Genomic DNA, 22,573 nt, shown 5'->3' on the forward strand with positions numbered 1-22,573 from the left:
CATTTTTATTTTTGTAAGGTGCATACAGCTACAGATAATTGTGCACCAGTAGATCTTTGAATGAAAATTTGGTCTGGCCGTGTTGGGGTCCATCTTCTCCCTAACTGGAGCCAATAAACACAACCTACATGTGGGGAATAATGGTCACTCCAGTCAAAACTGAAAGATAAACTTCGAGATGCACAGAGCATGCTTAGTGGTTCAGTTTTTGGTCATCTTTCTGTCGTCTGTATCTTGTTATCTCGGAACCCCTTTTGCCTGCCTATTTTGTAAGGCAGGAACAGAGGTGGACTGACAACTCATGGGGCTCCCTGGCAATAGGGGATCATGGGGCCCCTGTGTCCTCACCCACACCCAAAAAAGCCTATGAAAGGTACTAGGGGCATATCATGTGGCCCCCTACTGACCCCAGAACCTCGGGCAGTGCCCGAGTGCAGGAATGGTCAGACCGCCCCTGGGCAGGAATGGTGTTCCCAACCGCACTCCCTGCAAGATCTTTGCTGCCACTCACATACCCAAGGCTTGATGTCAGTGCTGGGAGTTTTCTCACAACCATTGGTTCAGATAATCAGCTAGATGGGTTAATATGGCCCCCAATCTAAACATACCGTACCTAACAATGTATTCCTGCTCCTGTTCATTGGTTCAGTAAACCGGGTCTATTGTCTCATTGCGGGAGAGGTAGGAGAAGCGCGTGACTCACTCTTCCAGTATTTACCAACAATAACACTTTGCTAGAAAAGAAACAATTAATCTTCTCCAGGGCAGCTGTAATTATTGCAATGATGTTAGCAAGCATCAATGTATGCCTGTTTCTGTCCTAGAGATACAGTGATTTCCATTAGTGGGAGGGTGTCAGGACCTGAATCTGAACCTGCAACCTCTGCTGTGTCTAGTGATGTAGCTTCTAGCTGAGCCACCTGAGATGCTAGACTGCTCCTTGCCCGATTCCTTGGACAACCTTACCTTGTGTCTCTTAAACTTTGAATCCCTTGCTCCTCCAATGAACTTCCTATTCAAGCCATGCCTTTGCATTTCCTTCCTGTAGCTTCTAGTTGAGCCACCTGAGATGCTAAACTGCTCCTTGCCTGATTCCTTGGACAACCTTACCTTGTGTCTCTTGAACTTTGAACCCCTTGCTCCTCCAATGAACTTCCTATTCAAGCCATGCCTTTGCACTTCCTGTAGCTTCTAGCTGAGCCATCTGAGATGCTAAACTGCTCCTTGCCCGATTCCTTGGACAACCTTACCTTGTGTCTCTTGAACTTTGAACCCCTTGCTCCTCCAATGAACTTCCTATTCAAGCCATGCCTTTGCACTTCCTGTAGCTTCTAGCTGAGCTACCTGAGTTGTTAAACTGCTCCCTGACTGATTCCTTGGACAACCTTACCTTGTGTCTCTTGAACTTTGAACCCTTGCTCCTCCAATGAACTTCCTATTCAAGCCATGCCTTTGCACTTCCTGTAGCTTCTAGCTGAGCCACCTGAGTTGCTAAACTGCTCCCTGACTGATTCCTTGGACAACCTTACCTTGTGTCTCTTGAACTTTGAACCCCTTGCTCCTCCAATGAACTTCCTATTCAAGCCATGCCTTTGCATTTCCTGTAGCTTCTAGTTGAGCCACCTGAGATACTAAACTGCTCCCTGACCGATTCCTTGGACAACCTTACCTTGTGTCTCTTGAACTTTGAACCCCTTGCTCCTCCAATGAACTTCCTATTCAAGCCATGCCTTTGCATTTCCTGTAGCTTCTAGTTGAGCCACCTGAGATGCTAAACTGCTCCCTTACCTTGTGTCTCTTGAACTTTGAACCCCTTGCTCCTCCAATGAACTTCTTATTTAAGCCATGCCTTTGCACTTCCTGTTTGCCAGATGATTGCACTCTCTCCATCCAATATCTTGCTCTTGTCACTCCTGCTGCCATCCGTATCTTTGCTACCACTTGTTAACGATCTTCGTCTTATTTGACTATGCTTCTGCTTGATGCTGACCTGCAACCACTTGTTAATGACCTTTGGATTGTTTACTGACTACACTACTGCTTGATCCCTATCTGCTAAATCTGCTACTGGACCCGGCTTGCTCACCTCCTGGTTGGGCGATCTTGAGGGCCGCGACCTGGTACTAACAAGCAGCAAAACCCATCTCCACCATCAGTAGCTCTTATGAATATCGGTTACTGCTTAGACTCCACACCTCATGTGAGCCTGCATCAACGTCCAGGCTGACCTGCTTGTGTACTCATCTGGCTGATCAGTGGTAGCGTCTCTGCTGCCATAGCTACTGGACTTAGAGCCTGATCCCTGACCATGACAACTAGTCCCTTTAAAATGCCAGTACAATATACAAACAGATACTTATGCTTATCCTCACAGACTGCATACTTCATAGTGAAATCTGAGCTAAGTCTGGTAGCAGGCAAACAGCTGGAGGAATCTCAGTACTGTTACCACAAGCAAATGGCTGGAGAAGTCTCAGGACTTTTAACACAGGCAAGTGGCTGGAGAAATCTCAGTACTGTTACCACAAGCAAATGGCTGGAGAAATCTCAGTACTGTTACCACAAGCAAATGGCTGGAGAAGTCTCAGGACTGGTAACACAGGCAAGTGGCTGGAGAAGTCTCAGGACTGGTAACACAGGCAAGTGGCTGGAGAAATCTCAGTACTGTTACCACAAGCAAATGGCTGGAGAAGTCTCAGGACTTTTAACACAGGCAAGTGGCTGGAGAAATCTCAGTACTGTTACCACAAGCAAATGGCTGGAGAAGTCTCAAGGCTGGTAACACAGGTGAGTGGCTTGAAAAGCCTCAAGGCTGGTAACACAGGTGAGTGGCTGGAGAAGTCTCAGGGCTAGTAACACAAGCAAGTGGCTGGAGAAATGTCAGGGCTGGTAACACAGGTGAGTGGCTTGAAAAGTCTCAAGGCTGGTAACACAGGTGAGTGGCTGGAGAAGTCTCAGGACTGGTAACACAGGCGAGTGGCTGGAGAAGTCTCAGGGCTGGTAACACAGGCGAGTGGCTGGAAAAATCTCAGGGTTGGTAACAAAGGCAAGTAGCTGAAAAAGTCTCAGGGCTAGTAACTCAGGCGAGTGGCTGGAGAAGTCTCAGGACTGGTAACACAGGCAAGTGGCTGGAGAAATCTCAGTACTGTTACCACAAGCAAATGGCTGGAGAAGTCTTAGGACTGGTAACACAGGCAAGTGGCTGGAGAAGTCTCAGGACTGGTAACACAGGCAAGTGGCTGAAGAAGAGTCAGGGCTGGTAACACAGGCAAGTGGCTGAAGAAGAGTCAAGGCTGGTAACACAGGCAAGTGGCTGGAGAAGTCTCAGGGCTGGTAACACAGGTGAGTGGCTGGAGTCACAGGACCACCCTACCTGATAGCAACTTTTGTAGCAATTGGAGGAGTACTTTCAGCTGCGTCTGGGCCTTCCGTTGAAGCTGAATGCTATTGGGCTCCAGTTCTGTTCTGGAGATATGGAAACAACTTGCCATTGGTAGGAGGGTCTGGTTCGTTAAACACATGATCAGTCCCAGTGTTGCCACAAGAGACTGATAAAGTTTTTCTTTAACCCCTTGTCTACCAAGGTATGTTTGTCATTGTCCTGGTCCTCGAGGGGTAAAACAAGCTCACCGCTGTATTACTGACAGCAGGAGGTGATCGGGGAACATCCAGTCCTCGATTCCGAATGGAACTGGAAGCAACCTGTATGATGTCACTTGCCGGGTTTAAAGCTTTCATCCCTTGGCTGCTATAGTTGGGGAAGCACCAGGGGTGGACTGACAACTCATGGGGCCACCGGGCAATAGGGGATCATGGGGCCCCTCTGTCCTCGCCCACACTCAAACCACACCCAAAATAGCTTATTAAAGGTACCAGGGGCATCTCATGGTGCCCCCTACTGACCCCGGGCCCTCGGGCAGTGCCTGAGTGCTCAAATGCTCAGTCCGCCCCTGGGAAGCACCTAATCAAGCATAATCGGTGCTTGACTAGCTGCAGTTGCCTGTCGGGGAGACATTGGGGGTCTAATGGGCTCCTGCTGTCTCCATAAAGAGCTATAGCTTTCCCATGCTATCACATAGGGGGCTCGTTAGCCCCCTTGTGATAGCAATGATGTTAAAAAATAGGTGAAACAATAAAAACAAAACATGAAATAAATCAAAAATAATTCTACACAAATTATAACATATTCCGTGGTTATAAAATAAATGTCCAAAACCACCAAAATGAAAAAAATGATAAAAAATTTTCATTTTTTTTTTTTCATTTTTTTTTAATTTTGGTGGTTTTGGACATTTATTTTATAACCACGGAATTTATTATGATTTGTGTATAATTATTTTTGATTTATTTCATGTTTTGCGCTGTTTTATTGTTTCACTGATTTTTTATTTTTCTCAATCTTTTTGATTCTTATCAAGGCAGAGCAGCATTCGCTTTTTTTTTCACATAGTTCTTGTGGCGCAGGTTGTTTTTGTTTTAATAACATTAAAAAAAGAAATTATAATAAAATAGATAAAAAATAATTAAAAAATAGAAAAGCAACCTCGTCACCCCCATACACACCCCGGTGCAAACACGCAATGTAGGGCGCGCTTGTGTATGTAAACATAATCTGCATCATGCGTGTGAGGTATCGACGCAACTGTAAAGGTGATAATTCTAGGGTCAGAATTCCATGGTTCACGCTAAACAATTTAGCAATTTTACAGGTGCACGGATTTTTTAAGACAATAAACAAACAGAAGGCGCCGCCATCTAAGTGTATCAATTTAATTAAAAACAAGTAAAGGAAAGGGTTAAAATACACTCACAAGGATGAGAGTAAATGGCCATATCATCAGTCCTTATTCGGGTGGATGGATGGATGAGATGCTTCTTTAAAACGGATTTTTAAGGCTTGACACGTTCGGTATCTATTTACTCGATGCAGCCCCATCTTTTATATGCTACCACAACTAAAAAAAAAAATGAATATAAAAATAAAATAGTTATATTTTGTTGGGGTCTTTTTTTTTACTAAAAATCATCTTAAGTGTATTTCTTTCTTGAAAATAAAAAAATTCAGTATCTATTTACTCGACGCAGCCCCATCTTTTATATGCTACCACAAAAAAAAAATAGATATAAAATAGTTATATTTTGTTGGGGTTTTTTTTTTTACTAAAAATCATCTTAAGTGTATTTTTTTCTTGAAAATATGTTTTTTGATAAATATTGCGTAACATGAAAAAAAAGAAATTGCAAACTGACACTATTTCATTGTCCAGGGTCCCTGCTTTCAGAAAATATATATTTGTTGGTGGGGGTTTAAAGTGATTTCTAGGAAAAAATAAAAACCGCAGATTTCTACATGAGTGCAAAGAAAAATAAATAAATAAATTATATATATATATATATATATATATATATATATATATATTTATATATGTGTGTGTGTATATATACATATGTGTGTGTGTATATATATATATATATATATATATATATATATTTATTTATTTTTAAATTTTTATATATATATATATATATATATATATATATACACACACACACACATATATATATATACATTAATAAAAATTAAAAAAAATAAAATATATATATGTGTGTGTGTGTATATATATATATATATATATATATTAATAAAAATTAAAAAAATAAAATATATATGTGTGTGTGTGTGTATATATACATATGTGTATATATATATTTTATTTTTTAAATTTTTATTAATGTGTATATATATATAAATATATATATTATATATATATATATATATAATTTTTAAATTTTTTATTAATGTATGTATGTATATATATATATATATGTATGTGTGTGTGTATATATATATATATATACTTTATTTTTTATTTTTATTAATGTGTACATATATATATATATATTTTTTTTTTATTTTTTATTTCTTGATTTTTATTAATGTATATATATATATCTATATATATATATCTATATATATTCATATGTGTGTGTGTATGTGTGTATATATACATATATGTATATATATATATACATACATATGTATATATATTTTTTATTTTCATTAATGTATGTATATATATATATATATATATTTTATTTTTTATTTCTTGATTTTTATTACTGTATATATATATATATATATATATATATATTCATATTTGTGTATGTATGTATGTATGTATATATATTTTTTCTTTTCATTAATGTATGTATATATATATATACACGCACACACTGTACTGGATATATTAGATATATATTATATGTATAACTTTTTTTTTCTATTGCTTCTGAAAATGCGTTGCAGACGGTGATTTGATGGATGGCAACTCTTTGAAATTCTTGCTGTCATTTTTCTTTACGTATCACATGACAGGACGCACATACTTACTGCAACTCTGGGTGTCCGGTTTCAGAAAGGTCCCCAGACTGATACATCTGATGGTGAAGAGAAGCCTGGGATTTGACGGGAAGATCGCAGCTGCCTTTCGTTCTCACACTTTAAAAAAAAAAAAAAAAAAAATTACCTCGATCCTTCCAAAAAAAAAAAAAAAGGAACAAATTATAAATGAAATAAAACTGTCCGTTGTGCAGTGATCACTGGGGACGGTAGTCACAATCTTATGCACGCTGTCACTTTCGAAGGATTTTTTTTGCAGTTTCTTACCAGCTTCTGTCCTGTAGATGTGGCGATAAGCCGTTCCAGCACATTGGATGTTGGATCGTCTGCGTACTGTAGTCATATGACCGATTTCGGTCCCGTAACACGACACATGGCAGCCCCTCCCATTGGTAGCCGTGTAGATATGCCGGACCGTTGGGCTGGGCAGACATACCCGAACAGTGCCTGCATCTGATTGGATGCAGAAGCTGTTCGGCCGACTGAAATCTGACTTTTGTCAATCCAGGTATTGCCAACAGGGCCACCTACGGCAGGCATTGTGGCCTATTCATGTTGTATTCCATACCTGTATGCAGTGGCGTCCCTAGGCAGGTGCGGGGGGTGCGCGCTGCACTGGGTGACACCTACCGCACGGGGTGACACCGGACCCGCTCCACGAAAAGGGAAGTTGTAAGCAGGGGCGAACTGACCATTTGGAAACTCGGGCACTGCCCCTGATGCTCACTGTTTTACATGCCAATGGATTTGGTTGGTCAGCTCAGGGGCGGACTGACCATTTGGGCACTTGGGCATTGCCAAGGCCCTGGGGTCAGTAGGGGGACCCATGAGATGCCCCTGGTACCTTTTTCATAGGCTTTTTTGAGTTTAGGCAAGGACGCAGGGGCCCCATGATCCCCTATTGCCCGGGGGCCCTATGAGCTGACGATCCCCGCAGGATGGATCGGATCTGCGGATTCAGCATAATGGTTCGGACTCCGATCCATTATGCTCCCCAATCCGCAGATCCGATCCATCCTGCAGGGATCGTCGGCATGCAACCTATACGGGGTGACACCGGACCCGCTCCACGAAAAGGTAAGTTGTAAAGAAAGCCGACGATCCCCGCATGATGGATCGGATCTGCGGATTGGGGTGCATAATGGATCGGGGATCGTCGGAAGGGGTGTCACCAAGTATTATCGCACCTGGTGACACCAACCCTAGGGACGCCCCTACCTGTATGACAGGGCGGGACGGCGCGGGGGATGCCTGTTATTTGACACGGGGCTCTGAGCGACTGCTTACAGCTTTCTGGGAAATCCCATCTACACCCTGAGTACCGTTGCCATGGTTGTAGAGAAAAGAATTGTCATTTTGTTGTCAGTTTGAGGAAAAGATCGTCTTTCTTGACATTAAAGTGTATGTAAGGGCAGAATGGATTTTTTTCCCATTTGGGTACAGTAGGCAAGGGTTAGATCCCCTGTCAGGTGTTTGTGGGGGAAATTTCCCCTCACTTCCTGTCCCCGAGACACAGCAGGAAGTGATAGGAAAATTCCCAGACAGTTGTCACTGCAACAAGTGGAAGATTTTCCCTTCATCCTTTGTTCCTGTGACAATGGAAACATTTTGGATTGCCCATCACATTTTGTAGTGGAAATATTGGTCACCGGGACCAGGAGAGGTGAAGCCTCCCAGAGGAGGAGAGCAATAAAAATCTGACAGAGACCCCAACCCTTCCACTGTACACAAAACTAAAAAAAAAAACTTGGGTCTATCTCAGATTTTTTTTTTGCTTGCTGCATCCTGTTGGGAGATTTCTCTTCACTTCCTGTCTAGATGCGTTTCTGCATGCGCGGTTTTGGCGCGTTCCGGTGCGTTTTTGATGAGTTCCAGTTAATTTTTTTCCCCTCTCTTTTTCTTCCATTTAAATAGGGATGTGTGGGTTCCAGTGTGGGTTTTTTTTTGGTGCGTTTTGGTGCATTTTTGAGTTCAGTTCTGTGTAGGAAAAATGCAGCCTGTTGTACTTTTTTTTCTGCATCTGGATTGGAACTGGTGTGAACTATGACATTGGCAACCATAGAACCTACTTTCTGTGCGTTTTGGATGCAGAAAAAAATGCAACTGAAATGCATGGAGTGTGAACCGGGCCTTAAAGCTGAACTCCAGCCACAACATTTTAAAAAAAATATATTCTTCAATAGCCACATATAAATCCTTCTGTAGATGCCTTTTCTAACCCAGATATTACTTTGTAAAAGTAGCAATGACATCATCACTGAACATAGCCTGTGCAGAGAGCAGAGCTGTGGGAGGAGCCCAGCAGACTCCACCCACTACAGGCTTCCTGCAGAGACAAGACCAGTCACCCTGCACAAGGAGAGAGAGCAGAGCTGTGGGAGGGACCCAGCAGGCCACACCCACTACAGAAGAGGGCAGAGACATGACCAGTCATACTGCACAAGGAGAGAGAGCAGAGCTGTTGGAGAGACCCAGCAGGCCACACCCACTACAGAAAACTACAGGAGAGGGCGGAGACAAGACCAGTCCCCCTGCACAAGGAGAGAGAGCAGAGCTGTGGGAGGAGCCCATCAGGCCCCACCCACTACAGAAAACTACAGGAGGGGGCAGGAACAAGATTAGTCACCCTGCACAAGGAGAGAGAATAGAGCTGTGGGAGGAGCCCAGCAGGCCCCACCCACTACAGAAAACTACAGGAGGGGGTGGAGACAAGACCAGTCACCCTGCACAAGGAGAGAGAGCAGAGCTGTGGGAGGAGCCCAGCAGGCCCCACCCACTACAGAAAACTACAGGAGGGGGTGGAGACAAGACCAGTCACCCTGCACAAGGAGAGAGAACAGAGCTGTGGGAGGGGCCCATCAGGCCCCACCCACTACAGAAAACTAAAGGAGGGGGTGGAGACAAGACCTTGCGCACCCTGCACAAGGAGAGAGAGCAGAGCTGTGGGAGGGGCCCAGCAGACCACACCCACTACAGAAAACTACAGTAGGGGGCGGAGACAAGACCAGTTCCCCTGCACAAGGAGAGGTGGAAGAAATGCACAAAGCACACCAAGATACACGAAGAAGAAGAAGAAGACACGACGAATGGATTCAGCAATTGTGTAGCGATTTGCACCCAATGTCCCGGGATGTTCCCTTATCATTGATCACAGTGGAAATTCCTCAACGTGCCGATAAAGCCAGGAGGACGCCGGGCAGCCATCTTTTCTGCCTTCAGTCCTGGGCTGAAGCGATGTTCAAACAGGGAAGGGAGAGCGCCGAGATCTCCGTCATGAAGCGAGTAAGTTCAGCACAGAATAATAAAGGACATTTACAATTATAATGAAAACAAGTCCGGACAGGGAAGGCAGAAATAATGAGGAGTAATGTATTCCTGGCACATCGCGGTGACATGCATTTCATCGTCATGAACCCTTCTCTGAGAACACCCAGAAAAACCTGCATCCCAAACACAGCGCGTCAAGTGAGCAGATGGCACGGAACTCGGCTGTTCCATGTATTCATCAGATACACGCTAGCTGGGCCGGGACCGGACGGAGGGTCTGCAGAGTCCCAACAAGTGACCCCCAAATGTCCCTAAGCTAGATGTCGGGGGCTGGGTAACAAAAGAAATGGAGATATATCATGTTCAGTGCTGAGCCTCGCTCCCCCCTACAGTGCGGGGCTGCAGCCCCCCCCCCCCCGGTCATATCAGCTCTGATTCTAACCTAGGTCCTAAAGCTGACCTCCAGTATTACACAGCAGGGGTACCGGCTCCTCCCCTCCAGTATTACACAGCAGGGGTACTGGCTCCTCCCCTCCAGTATTACACAGCATGGGTACCGACTCCTCCCCTCCAGTATTACAAAGGTGCACCGGCTCCTCCCCTTCAGTATTACACAGGTGTACCGGCTCCTCCCGTTCAGTCTTGCACAGGTGTAACGGCTCCTCCCCTTCAGTCTTTCACAGGTGTACCGGCTCCTCCCCTTCAGTGTTGCACAGGTATACCGGCTCCTCCCCTTCAGTCTCGCACAGTTGTACCCGTTCCTCCCCTTCAGTCTCACACAGTTGTACCGGCTCCTCCCCTTCAGTCTTGCGCAGGTGTACCCGCTCCTCCCCTTCATTCTCTCACAGTTGTACCTGCTCCTCCCCTTCAGTCTTGCACAGGTGTACCGGCTCCTCCCCTCCAGTATTACACAGGTGTACCTGCTCCTCCCCTTCAGTCTTGCACAATTGTACAGGCTCCTCCCCTTCAGTCTTGCACGGTTGTACCGGCTCCTCCCCTTCAGTCTTGCACAATTGTACAGGCTCCTCCCCTTCAGTCTTGCACAAGTGTGCTGGCTCCTCCCCTTCAGTCTTGCATGGTTGTACCGACTCCTCTCCTGGACTGAAATGGCTTCCTCTGATGTCACTGCACACTGGGAGCTTCTCACAATGTGCATTAGAAGCTGCAGCAAGTCAGACAGAGCTCCGCCTCATTTCCAGGCTGGAGGACATCCAGCATCATCTAGCAACCTCTTGAATTCTGGATGAGAAACTCTGGTCTTTTTATAATACTTTTTTTCTGGCTTAGCGCTGCAGATTTCCTCCAGCCTCTTTCAGCCACTTACCATCTACATAGACTGACTCCAGCATCGGCTGCACATCATTGCTCCGGACCAAACTCAGGGGGACCTAGACTGCAATTTGTGTGTGTCAGCATGGCCAATAATGGTGTGCGCTGGAAGCCCAAGTGGCAGGGTGACAATGCTCGTGGACAGTTGGGAGACAGTGATAGAGCGTTGTCACCACAACCCAGGAAGTGCCTGCAAAAAGACCTATCTATCCCTCCCATATCTACAGTATCTATCTATCAAAAAAATGAAAGGAAGACTTTGTAATCAGAGTCTAGCATCAAGTCAGTGACACTCCTGGGATATGGATCTGGTCAGGTAAGTCGCAGAGGGGGGGGTTGATCGATTTCAGCTGCTTTGGTGGTAATGAAATTACCAACAGGTGCACTAGATGGGCAACAATAAATCGACCCCCAGAACAGGAATGGTTTTACAGGTGGAGGCCACTGACATTTTCCCCCCACTCATCTTTTCTGACTGTTTTTCACTCGTTTTGCATTTGGCTGGGGTCGGTGTCACTACTGGTAGCATGAGGCCATACCTGGACCCTACAGAGGTTGCACAGGAAGTCCAACTCCTCCAGGATGGCACATCAATACGTGTCATTGCCAGAAGGTTTGCTGTGTCTCCCAGCACAGTCTCAAGAGCATGGAGGAGATTCCAGGAGACAGGCAGTTCCTCTAGGAGAGCTGGACAGGGCCATAGAAGGTCCTTAACCCATCAGAAGGACCAGCATCTGCTCCTTTGTGCAAGGAGGAACAGGATGAGCCCTGCCAGAGCCCTACAAGATGACCTCCAGCAGGCCACTGGTGTGAATGTCTCTGACCAAACAATCAGAAACAGACTTCATGAGGATGGCCTGAGGGCCCAACATCCTCTAGTGGGCCCTGTGCTCACTGCCTCGCAGGTAGATATCGAGATGAAATCCTTGGTCCCATTGTCAGACCCTACACTGGTGAAGTGGCTCCTGGGTTCCTCCTGGTGCAGTGGGTCCTGAGTCCCTCCTGGTGCAGTGGGTTCCTCCTGGTGCAGTGGGTCCTGGGTTCCTCCTGCTGCAGTGGGTCCTGGGTTCCTCCTGCTGCAGTGGGTCCTGGGCTCCTCCTGGTGCAGTGGGTCCTTGGCTCCTCCTGGTGCAGTGGGTCCTGGGTTCCTCCTGGTGCAGTGGGTCCTGGGTTCCTCCTGGTGCAGTGGGTCCTGGGCTCCTCCTGGTGCAGTGGGTCCTGGGTTCCTCCTGGTGCATGACAATACCTGGCCTTGTGTGGCGAGAGAATGCAGGCAGTTCCTGGAGGATGAAGAAATTGATACCATTGAATGGCCCCCAAGCTCTCCTGACCTAAATCCAATAGAACACCTCTGGGATATCATCTGAAGTTGCCAGGTTGCACCTCAGACTGTCCAGGAGCTCAGTGATGCCCTGGTCCAGATCTGGGAGGAAATCCCCCAGGACACCATCCGTGGTCTCATTAGGACCCTCCCCCGACGTTGTCAGACATGCATACACGCACGTGGGGGCCATACAAACTACTGAGGACCATTCTGAGTTGCTGCAATGACATTTCACCAACATGGACTCGCCTGCTGCATCATTTTTTCACTTTGATTTTCGGGATGTCTTTGAATTCAGTCCTCTGTAGGTCGATCATTTTCATTTCCATCAAACGATGGGGCGTCCTTACGTTCCATTACCCCATCCATATCAGGATAGAGATCCAGCAGGAGATTTTTCCCCATTGAGATCTGATGGGTTTTCAAAGTCTTCCTTTCATTTTTTTGAGCCGTGTATATCCAGCTATTACACAAAAGAGAACGTAACTGAGTACCTTTTGAGGAAAGGAATATGTCCATAATGTCAGTTTTTTATTCTCAGTCTAAAAAAAAAGTGTCCTCTTTCTCCGTACTTGCTACAATCTCCAGCCCCCTCCCCCCCCCCCCCCCCCCCTCTTGTCTTCTGCATTCGTCTAAATGGCCCGTCTTTGAAAAGCAATCCTATTTCTTGTTGGGTAGCCGGGGATCAGAAGGAGGCATGAAAAGGACACGAAGGAGATGGCCACTTGTTAATGTAAAATTCTGCCCAGCTGGGAAATTAATGAGGTCTATCAGGCCTCGGGCACGCAAATAGTTTACAGATAATCTAATATAGAACAAGACTGCTGTAATCTGTTCAAACAGCTTCATCATGACCCGAGGGCCTGTGTATGGTAATGAGGTGTTCATGATTCACTCTAGCATCAGGATACTGGCAGACTCTTGGTCAACGGATGCTCCTTGTTATGAAACTCCGTCTGCCCTGGATCTTCCAATAGATCTGAAGTAGATGCTAGTTATGGTGACTGCAGAAAATGAGGGTTTTCTAGAAATGTTAGAGAAAATCAGAAGATTTTGGCTAAGAGATGTTTTGTCTTGGGGAAGTGCATTGGAGTTAGTAGGGTGGGAGAAATTAAGGGGGTTCCATAATTCACTCTCACATCAGGATATTGGTTGACTCTTGGTCAATGGATGCTCCTTGTTATGAAACTCCGTCTGCCCTGGATCTTCCAATAGATCTGAAGTAGATGCTAGTTATGGTTACTGCAGAAAATGAGGGTTTTCTAGAAATGTTCGAGAAAATCAGAAGATTTTGGCTAAGAGATGTTTTGTCTTGGGGAAGTGCATTGGAGTTAGTAGGGTGGGAGAAATTAAGGGGGTTCCATAATTCACTCTCACATCAGGATATTGGTTGACTCTTGGTCAACGGATGCTCCTTGTTATGAAGCTCTGCCTACCTGGGATCTTCCAATAGATCTGAAGTGGATGCTAGTTATGGTGACTGGAGAAAATGAGGGTTTTCTAGAAATGTTGTCAGAAGATTTTGGCTAAGAGATGTTTTGTCTTGGGGAAGTGCATTGGAGTCTGTAGGGTGGGAGAAATTAAGAGGGTTCCATGATTCACTCTGACATCAGCATATTGGTTGACTTTTGGTCAACGGATGCTCCTTGTTATCAAGCTCCGTCTGCCCTGGATCTTCTAATAGATCTGAAGTGGATGCTAGTTATGGTGACTGGAGAAAATGAGGGTTTTCTAGAAATGTTAGAGAAAATCAGAAGATTTTGGCTACGAGACATTTTGGCTTGGGGACGTGCATTGGAGTCAATAGGGTGAGTGAAATTAAGGGGGTTCCATGATTCACTCTGACCTCAGGATATTGGTAGACTCTTGGTCAACGGATGCTCCTTGTTATGAAGCTCTGTCTACCTGGGATCTTCTAATAGATCTGACGTGGGTGCTAGTTATGATCACTAGAGAAATTGAGAGTTTTCTAGAAATGACAGAAAAAAAATCTGAAGATTTTGGCTAAGTTTCCCTATTTTGGAGAAATGCCTTGGAGTCAGTGAGGAAGGTGAAATAAGGGTGTTCGTGGTTCACCCTAGTATCAGGATATGGGTTGACGTTTAGTCAATGAATGCTCTTTGTTATCCATCCATCTGCCTTGGATCCTCTAGCAGAAAGTGGATGTTAGTGATGGCCAGTAGAGGAATTGGAATTTTTCAAGAAACTTCAGAGAAAATCAGAGAGAGGCCTAAGAGAAATTTTGGCTTGGGGAAGTGCATTGGGGTCAATGGGGTGGGTGAAATTAAGGGGGTTCCATGAGTCACTCTGTCATCAAGATATCGACTGACTCTTGGTCACTGGATGCTCTTCATTATGAAGCTTTGTTTACCTTTGATCTTCTAATAGATCTAAAGTGGTGCTAGTTATGGTCACAAACTAAATCTTTTGTGAAATCAAGACACCAATGATGGGACACTATTCCTCCCACTGATACCAATGATGGGGCACTATTCCTCCCACTGACACCAATGATGGGGCACTATTCCTCCCACTGACACCAATGATGGGGCACTATTCCTCCCACTGACACCAATGATGGGGCACTATTCCTCCCACTGACACCAATGATGGGGCACAATTCCTCCCACTGATACCAATGACGGGGCACTATTCCTCCCACTGATACCAATGATGGGGCACTATTCCTCCCACTGATACCAATGATGGGGCACTATTCCTCCCACTGATACCAATGATGGGGCACTATTCCTCCCACTGATACCAATGATGGGGCACTATTCCTCCTACTGACACCAATGATGGGGCACTATTCCTCCCACTGATACCAATGATGGGGCACTTTTCTTCCCACTGATACCAATGATGGGGCACTGTTCCTCCCACTGAGACCAATGATGGGGCACTATTCCTCCCACTGAGACCAATGGTAGGGTACCATTTCTTCCACTGACAGCAATGATGGGGCACTATTCCTCCCACTGACACCAATGATGGGGCACTATTCCTCCCACTGACAGCAATGATGGGGCACTATTCCTCCCACTGACACCAATGATGGGGCACTATTCCTCCCACTGATACCAATGATGGGGCACTATTCCTCCCACTGATACCAATGATGGGACACTATTCCTTCCACTGACAGCAATGATGGGGCACTATTCCTCCCACTGATACCAATGATGGGGCACTATTCCCCCAATGACACCAATGATGGGGCACTATTCCTCCCAATGATACCAATGATGGGGCACTATTCCTCCCACTGACACCAATGATGGGGCACTATTCCTCCCACTGACACCAATGATGGGACACTATTCCTCCCACTGACACCAATGATGGGACACTATTCCTCCCACTGATACCAATGATGGGGTACTATTCCTCCCACTGATACCAATGATGGGGCACTATTCCTCCCACTGACACCAATGATGGGACACTATTCCTCACACTGATAGCAATGATGGGGCACTATTCCTCCCACTGATACCAATGATGGGGTACTATTCCTCCCACTGATACCAATGATGGGGCACTATTCCTTCCACTGACACCAATGATGGGGCACTATTCCTCCCACTGACACCAATGATGGGGCACTATTCCTCCCACTCAGGGGTGGACTGACCATTTGGAAACTCGGGCACTGCCAAGGGCAGGGGTCAGTAGGAGGCCCCATGAGATGCCCCTGATACCTTTTTCATAGGCTTTTTTGAGTTTGGACAAGGACACAGGGGCCCCATGATCCTATTGCTCGGGGGCCCCATGAGTTGTCAGTCCGCCCCTGCTCCCACTGACAGAAATTATGGGACACTATTCCTCCCACTGACACCAATGATGGGGCACTATTCCTCCCACTGATACCAATGATGGGGCACTAGTCCTCCCACTGACAGCAATGATGGGGCACTATTCCTTCCACTGACACCAATGATGGGGCGCTATTCCTCCCACTGACAGCAATGATGGGGCACCATTCCTTCCACTGATACCAATGATGGGGCACTATTCCTCCCACTAATACCAATGATGGGGCACTATTCCTTCCACTGACAGCAATGATGAGGCACTATTCCTTCCACTGACACCAATGATGGGGCACTATTCCTCCCACTGATACCAATGATGGGACACTATTCCTTCCACTGACAGCAATGATGAGGCACTATTCCTTCCACTGACACCAATGATGGGGCACTATTCCTCCCACTAATACCAATGATGGGGCACTATTCCTCCCACTGATACCAATGATGGGGCACTATTCCTCCCACTGATACCAACGATGGGGCACTATTCCTCTCTGTGACACCAATGATGGGGCACAATTCCTGCCACTGATATCAACAATAGGGCACATAAAGATGTGGCTCTTTACCTTCTCCCACTGACCACCATGTCTGGGTAACTGTTTACTCTCACTGACACCAGAACATCTTCTGAAGCACAGTAAACTGGCCCTTTGTTTGGAGAGTTTGGAGACCATGATCTAGTAGATCTGAAGCGGGTACCGGTTATGGCCACTGGAGAAATTGAGATTTTTCATATCTCCAAAATCTCAGAGAAAATTTGGGAGAGTTAACAGGGAAGGTAACGGCGTAAACAGGGCCATGGATAAAGGGGGTACCACCAGTCCTCATGTACAGGGCCCAGGCAGCTGGGTGCATTGGATGTGGGCAGGGAGGCTGACTGGCATGGCGGGGGGGCAATTACTGGAACCAAACCCCTGTACGGCTCTCCCTCCCACTGGCTTTCAGTTGCTACAAAGAGAGCCATACAGGGGATCGGTTCCAGTAATTGCCCCCCACAGCACCCATAACCCTCCCTGTGCACCATACATTTTCCCCTGCTGCCAAGCCCCCCCCCCCGTGTGCCCCCACCACCACAGTGCTGCCATCTTACATCCTCTCCTTCCCACCGGCAGCTGCAAGCTCACAATAGGATCCTTCAGGATGGAGAGTTGGGGAAGGGTCCGGGAAATATGTCACATTTACCAGCCCCGTCCTTTCTTGAATGAACACAACGAGTGATCGAAACCAATCTCTCGCTGTGTTCCTTCATAACTAAGCCATAGTAAACTATGTTGTTTTTTTGGGGGAGGGGGCTTTCAGGTTGGCTCTATGGGGTCCTGTGGTTTCTAACAGCAGCCCTGAACAGAAATACCAATCAACTATACATAGAAAAACGAGAAAGACACAAAAAAACACTAAGTCTGTTGATTTACATATTTTTTTTATTAGGTTCAACTGGAAAACTTAAAATGGTTGTAAAGGCTTAATGTTTATTACCTTCATGAAGGTAAAAGAACCTTATTGGTGCAGCGCTCCCCCCAGTCCCCCCAATACTCATCTGAGTTAATCTTGTTCCAGCGATGTGCACAGGAGACTCGGCTTTTATGGGGCTCGCCCTCCTCATTGGTCCAAGACACAGCAGTGGGAGCCATTGGCTCCTGCTGCTGTCAATCACAGCCTGTGAGGAGGGAGTGGGGGCATAGTCCCACTCTGCTGTTTCTTGTGGAGAGCGGGGCTCGGAGATGAGCATGCACCAGCGCCCCCATAGCAAATGGCTTGCTATAGGGGCACTGTACAGCAGGGAAATACACATCAGCATGTTTCCCTAGTAAAACACACACAGCACACGGTTAACCCTTTGATCGCCCCAAATGTTAACCCCTTCCTGCCCAGTGCCATTAGTACAGTGTCAGTGCTTTTTATTAGCACTGATCACTGTTTTGGTGTCACTGGGGATGTCAGTGACACCAAGTCAGTTCCCCCCCAGTGTCAAAATGCCCGCGGCGGTCCCGCTATAAGTCGCTGATCGCTGCCATTACTAGTATAAAAAAAAAATCCCAGTATCTATCCCGCCATTTGTAAACTCTATAACTTTCACATAAATCAATTAATTTACACGTATTGGGATTTTTTTTTTAGCAAAGACATGACGAAGAATACATTTTGGCGAAATTTGATTTTTGTACATTTTTTTTACTGGATATGTGTGTAGCAAAAAGTCAAAAATATTGTTTTTTTTCCAAAATTGTCGGTCTTTTTTTGTTTATAGCCAAAAAAATAAAAAATGCACAGGCGATCAAATACCACCGAAAGAAAGCTCTATTTGTGGGAAAAAAAGGACGTAAATTTCATTTGGGTACAGCGTTGCATGACCGCGCAGTTAAGGTAGCGCAGCGCTGTAATGCAAAAAAAAAGCCTGATCAGGAAGGGGGGGGGGGAATCCTCTGGAGGGTGAGAAGGAAGGAGTAGGACATATATCTGAAGAACAGAGTGGGGCTGACTGAGACGGTTCAGGAAAGTGAATGTTCAATGAGATTAGTAAATAAGGTGGAGCCGTGTTCACTCCAGTCAAACATCATGTGCTCCTGAAAACTCTGTTCTGTTCATTTCTCAGCACATGATCCGGTATTCCAAATAAACAGCTTCACTCTATTTACTAAGCAGGTCCTTTGCCTCCACTGCTGTAGGAAATCAAGAGCGATGCGTTTGGATAAAACATTGTCTCTGTGTGACAGATAATATGTCCTGGTAATGCCGCAACATTTACAGGCCTGTAAAAAATATTCAGCTATTGTTGTTGTATTGTCTCCTGAGCGCCATAAATCCTGTATAATAATAATAATATATAAATCCTGTATAATAATAATAATATATAAATCCTGTATAATAATAATAATATATAAATCCTGTATAATAATAATAATAATATATAATACTCCTCTTACCAGTCCATCCCCCACAGTTATTACCTTTTTTACCACCAGCCCCTCCCAATTAGATTGTAAGATCCAAGGATCAGGGCCCTCCTAACCCTCTTGTATTGAACTGTATTGTTGCTGTATTGTCTCCCGTTATTTATGTATTTATTTATTTATGTATTTCAGGTACTTATATAGCACAGTCTATGTACACAGCACTTTACATATATATTGTACATTCACACCAGTCCCTAACCCTCATGGGGCATACAATCTAAGGTCCCTAACCCTCAAGGTGCGTACAATCTAAGGTCCCTAACCCTCAAGGGGCGTACAATCTAAGGTCCCTAACCCTCAAGGGGCGTACAATCTAAGGTCCCTAACCCTCATGGGGCATACAATCTAAGGTCCCTAACCCTCAAGGGGCGTACAATCTAAGGTCCCGAGCCCTCAAGGGGCGTACAATCTAAGGTCCCTAACCCTCAAGGGGCGTACAATGTAAGGTCCCTAACCCTCAAGGGGCGTACAATCTAAGGTCCCTAACCCTCAAGGGGCGTACAATCTAAGGTCCCTAACCCTCAAGGGGCGTACAATCTAAGGTCCCTAACCCTTAAGGGGCGTACAATCTAAGGTCCCTAACCCTCAAGGGGTGTACAATCTAAGGTCCCTAACCCTCAAGGGGTGTACAATCTAAGGTCCCTAACCCTCAAAGGGCGTACAATCCAAGGTCCCTAACCCTTAATGGGCGTACAATCTAAGGTCCCTAACCCTCAAGGGGTGTACAATCTAAGGTCCCTAACCCTCAAGGGGCGTACAATCTAAGGTCCCGAACCCTCAAGGGGGGTACAATCTAAGGTCTCTAACCCTCAAGGGGAGTACAATCTAAGGTCCCTAACCCTCAAGGGGTGTAGAATCTAAGGTCCCTAACCCTCAAGGGGCGTACAATCTAAGGTCCCGAACCCTCAAGGGGGGTACAATCTAAGGTCTCTAACCCTCAAGGGGTGTAGAATCTAAGGTCCCTAACTCACATTCATACATACACATATTAGGGACAATTCAGACAGGAACCAATTCACCTACCAGCATGTCTTTGGAGTGTGGGAGGAAACCGGAGTACCCGGAGGAAACCCACGCAGGCACAGGGAGAACATGCAAACTCCAGGCAGATGGTGCCATATTGTAAAGCGCTCAGCAAACTGTTGGCTCTATATAAATCCTGTATAATAATAATAATGATTCAACCCATGTATGGCCTGAAGTTGTAACAAACACATTTTCTCACTCGATTTTTTTAAGCCCTTTACATATAAATCGTTTTACTGAAATATTTTCAAAATTTCAAAAATATTTCTGAGGTTGCCCCATGGAGTTGTGACGCTGATTTGTGTAACGTAGGATGCGGCGATCCCTCGAGTACGGACAGAACGTTTTGTAGGACATGAAAGGAGCCGATCTCCTCCATCCCATAGGCAGTGAGAGTACTTTATTGCGCTCTGTGAGGTTTTATTTTTACAATGTGCTGACAGGTGGAGACTTCATTAAAAATGGAGAAGGTTATTGTGATAAAAGGTGGCGGGCTGCTGCTTTGTGTGACACATAGGGGCCTTCCTATTAGCACCATCTGTGAGATGCTCCCCAACACACCACCATTGCCTGGGGCTCTCCGTACTTCCCTGCCCAGCTCCTAAAAGGGTTCTTTCAAAGGCAGGTAGCAGAGTACCGCGTCGGCCATCGATCCGTGGGGAAAGGTTGATGTTTACGGGAGACCCTTCATGGACGAACCTGAAGACCCCATCCTCCTAGATTGTAAGCTCTAAGGACCAGGGCTTCCTCTTGTACCAAATCGCATTGTAACTGGAATGTCCGTCTTCATGTTGTAAAGCGCTGAGCAAACTGTTGGCGCGATATAAATCCTTGATAATAATAATGTTCAAAAAGATGCAAAAGAAAACTAAAAACAGTATAAATATGACATAGCCTGCTTCATGTACGATGAGAAGTGCGATGTTAAACCTGGCTAAATGGGTAAGAGACCCCCTGTGATCACCAGTCCACTGGACCCAGCAAACTCATATCCGACCGCTCAGTCATCTTCTGTTATATGGATAAAAATAAACCCTGGTGAAAACTATCAATAATATATCAAATATCATCTGATATACTGCTATCTAGATCTTGCAGGCTGCACCTCCACAACATCTCCAAGATACGCTTGTTCCTCACCCCAGACACCACCAAACTACTCGTACACTCCCTCATCATCTCACGCCTGGACTACTGCAACTCCCTCCTCACCGGCCTCCCTCATCATCTCACGCCTGGACTACTGCAACTCCCTCCTCACCGGCCTCCCTCATCATCTCACGCCTGGACTACTGCAACTCCCTTCTCACCGGCCTACCCAAACGAACGCTATCCCCACTCCAGTCGATCCTAAACTCAGCGGTAAGACTCATCCACCTCACCGACCGCTCCACATCCGCCTCCCCCCTCTGCCAATCCCTTCATTGGCTCCCGATTGCCCAACGCATCAAATTCAAACTGCTAACCCTGACCTACAAAGCCATTCACAACGCCGCCCCGAACTACATAACTGACCTGATACCCAAATACCACCCTACCCGTGCCCTCCGCTCCTCACAGGACCTCCTACTCTCTAGCTCCCTGGTCTCCTCCTCCCACGCCCGATTGCAGGACTTCTCCAGGACTTCCCCCATCCTCTGGAATTCCCTACCCCAATCCATCAGAATGTCACCTACCCTCCTCACCTTCAGGCGCACCGTGAAAACCCATCTCTTCAGGGAAGCCTACCTCGCCCTCACCTAACACCTGACCTCCCCCACTCCTCCCACCACTCCATCCCCCACAGCCATCTCCTCCTGTACCACCTTCCCCTCCCTCCTAGATTGTAAGCTCGAAAGATCAGGGCCCTCGAACCCTTCGTGTATTGTATTGTTACGGTCTTGTCTCATGTTCTGTCCCCCAGCACTGAGCATACCCATTGGCGCTATATAAATACTGTATAATAATAATAATATTCCAAAGTCTACATCATCGCGCCCCTGGACTGTAGTACCATGAAATACAGCATATATATAAATAATATTAAATAATAGAAATAATAATAAATAATAAATAAATAGTGTAGGAGCCGCTATTATGGAACAATAATTGAAATAATGATCAATATGTGAAAATAAAATATAATAATGAATATAATATAACCACAAAATAATTTGGTGGTGGTATTGATTTGTTTTGTGAGCGCTATTATTTGCGGTTATATTATATTCATTATTATATTTTATTTTCACATATTGATCTTCTGTTATAGGTGGGTCCTAGTGGGCTGAACCAGCACCTTGCTTCTATGTCTGGGATACGCCAACAGCAAGATCTCTCTGCTACAAGTCCTGACTCTTTTAAAGGCCGCCTGGGAATTTGGGGTTTTTTCACCCACCTTTGTGTGTCCGAGCATCTCCTGTTCCTTCCCCATAATACAAAATAAAGAAAGAAAGTCAACAGGGATGGTGGG

General features: G+C 45.7%; 1 long non-coding RNA gene across 1 annotated transcript in view; it reads right to left on the reverse strand.

The window, feature by feature from the left end:
* The window catches only part of LOC149434172 (uncharacterized), an 89,897-nt gene that overhangs the window by 60,961 nt on the left and 6,363 nt on the right, over positions 1-22,573 (reverse strand). The window contains exons 2-3 of the long non-coding RNA XR_016308802.1: positions 6,392-6,499; positions 4,812-4,955 (exon numbers count right to left, since the gene is read on the reverse strand). This is a non-coding gene — a long non-coding RNA (uncharacterized LOC149434172). The remainder of the gene's footprint in view (positions 1-4,811; positions 4,956-6,391; positions 6,500-22,573) is intronic.

This window comes from Staurois parvus, unplaced genomic scaffold, assembly GCF_062004578.1.
Source record: "Staurois parvus isolate SC_StPar_1 unplaced genomic scaffold, SC_StPar_1.0 ptg001812l, whole genome shotgun sequence".
Taxonomy (NCBI): domain Eukaryota; kingdom Metazoa; phylum Chordata; class Amphibia; order Anura; family Ranidae; genus Staurois; species Staurois parvus.